At 47.1% G+C, this 8,365-nt stretch overlaps 1 protein-coding gene across 2 annotated transcripts in view; it reads left to right on the top strand.

The window, feature by feature from the left end:
- The first annotated feature begins 2,085 nt into the window (after positions 1–2,085).
- The window catches only part of TBX5 (T-box transcription factor 5), a 47,627-nt gene continuing 41,347 nt past the window's right edge, over positions 2,086–8,365 (top strand). Inside the window, exon 1 of one of the 2 annotated variants that reach the window (XM_080986366.1) lies at positions 2,086–2,104. The gene's annotated coding sequence lies outside the window, so the exon portion shown is untranslated. Of the gene's footprint in view, positions 2,105–5,460; positions 6,058–8,365 lie in introns of those variants that run through there. The other variant, XM_080986365.1, reaches the window with a different exon arrangement.

Genomic DNA, 8,365 nt, shown 5'->3' with positions numbered 1-8,365 from the left:
ATTCCTCAGAAGCAAGCCCCACAGAACTCATCGAGGCTTAGTTCTGTTTGTGTCCCGGCCACAGTTCTACGGATATTTGCCTGGGCAAATATGGCAATTTAATCAAAACTCACTTATATTAGATTTCTATTAAAGCACCCCTCGGGTGATGTTCTGCCTACTTTACCAAATGGACGCAGAGGACCCTCTCGGTTCAATGCTTTGCAACATGGAAGGCAGTAAAACATTTTCTTTATTTTCAGCCATAAGAAACTGGGGGGTTCTCTTTGGAATCAGGTGGGGTAAACGTTGGACATGATCTAGGTCCATTAAAAGGAGCAAAGAAACACACAAACACGCACAAATCGTCAGCCTAGAATATAAAGGTTGGCCTATCACATATGCAAGAGGAGGGGACCGGTCCCTAATTACTGGGATGACTTTGTTCTGAGAATTACCCAGGCCTTCAGTTTTTAAAGGGCCCGCAGGAATATTTCTTTTTTAAAACACCCACCCACCCCACATCCTTATGAGTCAATTATCAACGGGATGGAATAGGAAGACAAGCATCCTTTGAAGCGAGGACACGCAGAGAGGAGACGGATTGCTCTCAGTCGCTCCTTGCGGCCGTTTTGTTTCGGGGTGGGGGGTTGGTCTTCACCTGATGCCCATCTGCAACTCTGAGGTGCTTCACTCCCTCCTCCTGCCGCTTCCCCCCAACTCCCCACTCCTAGCAGACTGGTACTCAGGCCCCTCTGATGGGCCTTGTCTCAAATCCTCAGCCGGAAGCCTCTGACTGAATCCAGCCGGCCAACAGAGGACATCAGCACCTCAAAGCCGGTCTGGAAATGGGGATCCCTCAAGGGTCCGACCTGGGGTCCGGGACTAAGGGAGAGACTTCTTCCCACCCTACCCCGCTCTTACCTCCTAGCTAGATCCTGAAGCGGAATCTTCCAGTCTTCCCGGTGGACCTGGGTTCATCTCGTATTTTATTTTAGTCCCCAGCAACCATTTCTTGCCTCTCCCCAGCGCCCCCGCCCCCAGTCTCAATTCCTGCTGGGGAAGGCATCGCATTTCTAGCAAGCTGTGCTCGCAAAGGGCGAACGATTGCCAAGGCCAGCTTGCGAAATACCTGGAAGAGAGGGGTTACAAAAATGTAGATGATTAAAAAAAGCAAAACGAAACAAAAATATTCCCCGATCTCCATTGACAGTAAATTTGGGGACTGGGGACCAGGAAAGAAAGGAGGCTATAAGGTCAGTATTCTTGCTCCCCACCCCCGGAGAGATCAGAGTGCCTGCGATGTCAGATCTATCCAAATATCGCTCTCTCTCTCTCTCTGTGTGTGTGTGTGTGTGAGAGAGAGAGAGAGAGAGAGGGAGAGATGGGCTCCTGAGATAGAATCTGCCAGGATCGCCTTTGCAAGATGCAGCTCTTTACGCTCCCTGTAATATATAGAAACAGGACAAGCCATGCAGACACACATGCGGTTTAATTCCACCACAAGTGCGGTCTAGCGATACGGCCAGTTGGCCCTCCATCTAGTCCACGAGAATCTGGGTTTTCAGACCTCCATATCTCCCCCCACCTTTTCTGCCCGCTTAGCACGCCCCCTCCTCCTTCGAAAAGGGCTACATTCCTCCCAATTGCAACTAGCACCCCCCCCCCAGGAAAAAAAATTCCAGAAGACGAAGAAGAAGAAGAGGGGGAAACTGACTGATGGGGATTTAAAGCAGAAGAACACAAATTAACCTTCCATTACTGCTGCGCTCAAGCATGACAAAGGGGCCGGTTGCGTGCGCGGTGACGTCTCCGAGTCCTATAGGTGCAGGCGCTGGTGAGATAGGAGCGATCGCCTCGAACCCGCTTTATTTTATTGGAGTATGGCTGGTAATAAACAGTAATATTTAATTTGTCAGAGGCCACAAATCGCTCGCGAGGCTGGGCAAGCCTGTCTCTCGCCTTGACAAGATCCTGGAAGGGCGCTACCTCCGCAGGAGATTCCCCACGAATCTTTTTGGTCTTGTTTGAACCTGGAGCAGCAGGGACAGAAATCGTCGTGGTCGTCGTCGGCGTCTTCAGTGCTGCTTCGGAGCCCTTGCATAGCTGGTTTGGGTTTCATAAGGTGAGAGTTGGTCCTTTTAGCAGAGTTTGGGGGATCGGTCTCTTCTATGCAGCAATGGTGAATTTTGGTGTGTGTGTGTGTGTGTGTGTGTGAGAGAGAGAGAGAGAGAGAGAGACAGAGAGAGAATGTCGGATTGTTACTATTTTCAGAATGTCCCGTGGTTGATGATGGGACTGACCCGTGCCAAATGAACGGTTCGAATCCGGTCCGAATTGTGACGCCCTGGATTCCCATGGATTGCAGTGGGGGCGACATTTAAGCACGTGGTTTTTCCTCCCTGTCGGTATAGAAGCCCAGAAACATCCTTCTCAGCGCCTCGATCGTGCCTATCGATTTTAAATATATACATATATAGATATTGTTTATTGATTTTAAAGATGGTCGTGCTTATAGATGTGTTGCATAGAGTCTAGTTTTGAGAAAGGAGCTCATAGCTGGAGTCTCTGGAAGCAGCCTTTGGACTTGAATTAGGTTTCAGCCGGGCCGAACAGAGCTCAGGAAGGCAGGCCGTGTGCCTACGCGTTTCAACTCGTGGTATTTTACTCAGTGTGCGTGCGTGTGCACCTCTATACCCATAATACACGTTCTCTGTTTGGGCTGTGATTTGGGTTGTCCTTGTTGAACGACAGCTGCTGGCCTCTGTTCTTTGTGGAACTTCGTGCACACAATCGCCCGTGGTTTAAGTTATTTTTCCAGCTGCGGGGCTATCTGCAAGATTTGTAGGGTTTGGTGAAAGTTTGGAAGATATAAGCAAATCTCAGAAAGAGCCTCCTCTTTCAAAACTGAAGGAGGTTTGAAGCACAGGCGCGCATACAAACGCACAGCCGCACACCGACATAATAAAAATCCAAGGCATTTTGTATATTGAAAATGTGCTGTGGAAACAATACAGTAATCGGTAATATCTATATCTATCTATCTATCTATCTATCTATCTATCTATCCATCTATCTATCATCTATCTATCATCTATTCATATATCTCTCCGGATATTTTTCGTGAACAGAGAGGAAAGAAAGTTGGAGGCTGATTTAGTTTCTGCATCAAGCTCTAACTCGATAGGCGAAAATGCATTCCTCCAGAGTAATTCTGCAGCGAGCGGAGAAATAAAATCCCACTGATTTTCACCCGGATGTAATTAAAATATAGTCTACATAGAATCCATGGAATTTATCCCGGACGAAACGTTGCCCGGGGTTGGGCCAAATGTTCGGGCGGTTTTTAAAATGTGCAATACATATACCAGTTTAGGATTCTCTTTCTAAGTTGTTGTTGCTGTTCTTGTGTGTTATACAAACCAACACAATATTAAGGTGGAGTTGTGGATTGTATACACACACATACAATCAATATACAATCATTTTTGTATACATATATACGCAAAACGTGAGTATTAAAAGCACAAACTCTATTATCAAGGGTACTAGTCTATAACGATACCAATCTATAATGCATGATACACGAACGTATACGCACACTTTGCAACATAATGAATGTTAATCCATGTGGTTCACGTATAACATATTAGAAGGTGAGCTGAGAAACGCATGGCAAAGTCTCTGTTTATGTGCCCGCAGAATAAAAACAAGAAGTGTGTATATTACATGCCTTACTCTCATGCTCAGGGTTTTTATTTTGCAAGGCATTATGTGGGTGCCGTATCCTGCAGCCCACGTTGCTTTTCCAAGGGATTACGAATGGGAAAGATTTGCAATCGGGTGCTAGCAAACTCCACAGAATTCCTCGCCCCTCGAGGCTTGACTGATCTCCACTTTCAGCCCCCCCAGCCCCCGCTTTTACCTCCAGCTCGAAAAGCGATCCAAGCAGATCGCGCCTTATTGGACGAGATGAACTTTCCAGCGCGAATGTTGGGGGATCAGTGTTTGAATTGCAACGAGGCTTACCGCGCAATCCTATGTCTGCCTCCTCAGAAGTAAGCCCCACTGACTCCAACGGGCCTTTCGCTCGCCTTGCCTAATCGTGCAACCCTGTAATGTTTACTCGGCTGGAAGCTCCACTTTGTTCCATGAAGTTGACTTCTTCCTAGGTGCGTGGCAACCTAATCCCCAATTTATCGGGGGAGAGAAAGTCCAACGGTCTGCAAATGGGGCACTCTTTGAGTTGGAGAGGCGCTGAAGCTCTCGGTATCCTCCAAATTCCATTTTAGAGAACGACATGGAATCATGCAAGAAAGCGGAGGCAGAGCTCAAAGAGTGCTAAATAATGATCCTTTATATCAAACTCTTTTTTAAAAAAATAGTAATAAAAAATGACCACACGTGGCTATTATCAACCTGGTACTCTTCAGATTCCAGAAAGAGTCAGGGAGGCTGTTTATCCTCGCTTTGACCTGTTCAACTTTACCCTCAAAAATAATACATTTGAAAGAAAAAGAAAAGAAAGTTAAGATACAGAGAAGAGAAAGACAGATTACAAAAAACCGCATCCTCAGCTCTCTTGACGTGTTGATTATTTTTACTAAAGCCGGTTCTTGGAGCTTGTATATGTATATAGTCTCTCTCTCTGTGTGTCGTGTGTGTGTGTGTGTGTGTGTGTGTGTGTCCTATACATTCTTTATTTCTTTAGAAAAAGAGGGTGAGATTATTCGTAGGGAGGTGGAGGTCCTTAAAAAAAATAAACCTATGCAGTAAAAATAATCATTGTTAGTAACAAGGAGGTGACAATCAGATCAGATGTATTTATTTACACGGTGGTAGGACCCATCGCAAAATACATATGGAGGAGCAGATCCTCAAATAACCTGGGAGATCTCTCATACAGTACAACATGACAGTGGTCTTATTTCTCTCCCCATAAGAACAACCCGAAAACTACCGCCGTGCGATTTGGTTTACAAAGACAGCACCGCTTCCCTTTGAACAGATGCGTTTTTGTTTTTATTTTAAGAAATGATCTCCTTAGATATAATGCACGAGAAAAGTCAGGCTGGTTTGGAGACTGGAAGCCGAAGGGGAATGGTTTGTATTAGGTGTGGGTTTTTGTTTCTTTTTTTAAAAAAGCCAACGGCTTTTCTTTTCTTTTCGAGGAAAAAAAAGGGGGAGGAAAGAGAGAAAGGGGATTTCTGAAGCTTTGAATTTTTCTTTCCGCTTAAGAAAGATGGATAGAAAGGCGGGAGGGGAGAGGAAGGAGGGAGGAGGAGGCAAAGTGGGGAGGGAATCCAGAGAGATCCCTCCGACTGTCTTTGTGAGATTTTTTTTTTTCCTGTGGCCTGGGAGGGAAAATCAGGCTGGGAAAAAAGGAGAGGAAGAAGGGAGAGGGTAGGATAGGATAGGAGAAGGGGGGGGGAGAGCGAGAGAGCGCCAGCCTCCCGTTGCACCAGCGCAGCTGGTTGGCCAGAGCGAGCTGGGCGCTCGCTCGAGACGCTGCGCTCCCTTCGCCTCAACGCACTTGGTTGGAGACGCGCAGGGCTCCGTCTTCCTCAGCCGAGCTCGCTCGTTCGCGGCCTTAAAGAAGCGAACCTGCTCTTTAGGGGCTTCCTCCGCCATCGCTCCTACCCCGAACTTTTCCCTCCCAGCTCTCTTTCCGGGAATCTGTAAGCGTCCAGGGAGAGGACGCGGTTCTCGGCTGCGTGGAGGAGGCGAGGACCCTTCTCATTCCTGAAGGCATCGCCTGGAGGGACTCGCTCCTCTGCGCGCTACCAGGAGTTGTGTCCGGGAGGCAGAGAAGGGACTGGACGGGTTTTCTTTCTTTGAGGGGAGGGGGAGAAGTAGGGGAAGGGGCCTTTCCTCCCCCCCCCTTCGTCCTCTCTCGCCCTTCACATCATTTCATTGATGCTGTCTTGAGGAAAGGCTCGGTTTTTATTGCATTTGGAGCGGCGAGAATACAGCAAGGAGATGGCAATGGTGGCGGCGGCGGCGGCGGCGGCAATGCTGCGTCCAGGCTGAGGGCTTTGTGAGATGCGGTGACTGCCCGGATCCGGGCAAAGCTAGAAGGTAACGAGGGCTGTTCTCGCGCTCCGGATGCGCGATCGTGGGGGGTGGGGGCGCCCGAGGCTCATAGGGGAGATTCGGACCTCTCGGTGTGTGGGTGACATATACACACGCACACACTGAGAGAGAGGGAGGGAGGGAGGGAGGGAGGGAAGCAAGGAGGGAGAGAGAGAGAAGCGAGCCAGAAAACAAGGCCCCAGCAAGACAGCTGGGAGATGGTGTTTTGCTTTGAGGGGGAGAGATCTTCCAGTTAGTCCCTCGATCTTGCAGAGGGGATGGCGATCCAGTTTATAGGCACCTTGGTGTGTGTGTGTGTGGCGGTGCACCCCCACTCCTTTACATTTCATTCCTTCCCCGAAGCGCCTGGCCGAGCAGTTGAGGTTCCCTGCTCGGCTCGAGCTGGCTGGCTGCATTTTTCATCCAGCCGCGGCCTGGTTCTGTCAAGGCGGATTGCCTCTCTGCAACTCTCGGAGGGAGAAGCAAGAGGGTCTCATTCATATTTCTCTCCCCCCCACAGTCTCTCTCTACCCGCCCGCCCCCCCCCCCCGCACCGCCAGCCTTCTTGGCCCAATTCTTCCACGAGAAAACCTTCTGTGCCGATTCCGAGAGCGATTTAAGGTTAGGAGAGGCGTTCCTCTGGCGCTTGTTTTGTTCACACACGCCTGATACATTGCCACGTTCGTCTCTCCCAATGCCCGGAGCTGGAGGGGGGGATTTTAGGGGAAATTACAGAAAATGAACAGGCAGTGATCTTGAGTCATTTGGCACCCTCCTCTCTGAGTCTAGAAATCTCTGAGGACCCTTCCTCTAATCTAGCCTCAGGCCAGCAGTTCAGTGAATTCAGCCCGATCACCACCTTGCTTTCTACCTCTGAATCACTTGCCTCCCGCTAACCACACTTGGAACTCTAGCGTTTCCGAGGTAAGGTAGAGCAGCGCCTCTGTATGTCTATAGCTGGGGCGCGAGCACATCCCTTGTAATGATTTCTACAGTCCCATTTTACCGTTGTTTATTCGGAAATAAACCCCATAGACTTCCATGACTTTAACTCCCTTCCTAGGTTCAGCGGTTTGAAACTGGATGGTGGTATTGTTTTTCCTATAAATCCCCCGCTAATTTAAAGCTATTTTCACACTGAGAGTAAATTCTCCTTTAAAGAAATTTTCTTAAATGCTGATGAAAGGAGCTGATATATTAATTTTTTTATTAATTAAAAACAAACACAAAACGCTCGGTCTGGTTTCTTTACAATTCGCGGGCTTTGTTTTGTTAAAGATGTAGGCGCGGGGAAACAGGGCAGTTGGATTATTTTAAATATCCAGTATATGCTGTAGTAATCTGGAAACTAGATTCAACATATGATATTTTTTCCTTTATTTCTTTAAAACTAGAATGCTCTGTTCCCTTGAGTTGTACTAGCATCCCAACTTGAACTAACAGGAAATATTTCCCGTACATTTCAATTATTTTTCTTCTTCAAGCGGCTGTATTTTTAAAAGGCAGCTGCAAACCCTTTTGATTTCGGTGGACATTTCTTAGAAAATGTACTAAAGATTTAACTGAGGAGGGAAAAGCAGCAATGAAAAGTGAGGGGCCTTTAGGTTCTAATCACTGATTCATTAGAAGACAAGTCTAATGTTTCAGTTAGGTTTACTTCTAAGTAAGTAAGTGGGATCCGGACTGCAATTCTAGATACATGCTTAGCTGGGAGTAAGTTCTATTGAATTTAGTGGGGCTTGCTTTGGAGTAGAGATTTTTGTAGAGGCTAGCTTGCACCGAGAGTCTTCCATTTCATTCCCGGTTACCTGGAAGGAAGCGCCAAGGAAATATCTTCCAAGTAAAATACATATATTAGGGTATTGGTATGAGAAACTGATTTTTGATTTGCTGGAATTTCCTTCCTCCGTTATTTCATACTGATCTTTAGGAGATGGCCTTTTTAAAAACAAAACAAAACACGAACATTCCTCAAGACCAAAGCCGGAGGTGCATTTAATAAACGAGAACATATATGAAAATTATATAATTTCTCCTAAAAGTAAAGACAAGGCCTTGTCGTCGTCATCATCATCATCATCATGTAATGGCCATTTTCTACGTAGCTTGCTATAGAGCAAATTGTACAGCATCAAATTTTCTCATTTTACCAGAGGAAATCTCTCTTCCCCACCCCCTTTTCTTTGGGGGCAAAAAAGAAAGTCCACATTATTCAGTTCACATGGGTCTAGTCGTTGGCTCTTTTAAACCTGCGAAGTATGTCGGGTTTTCATGAGGGATCTCTCCCCCTCCCCCAATATACCAGCATATTCAG

The sequence above is a fragment of the Podarcis pityusensis genome (genome assembly GCF_964106645.2).
Source record: "Podarcis pityusensis genome assembly, chromosome: 16".
NCBI classification, from domain to species: domain Eukaryota; kingdom Metazoa; phylum Chordata; class Lepidosauria; order Squamata; family Lacertidae; genus Podarcis; species Podarcis pityusensis.
Note: the sequence above shows the minus strand (reverse complement) of the source record. Positions and strands in the feature narration are given on the sequence as shown.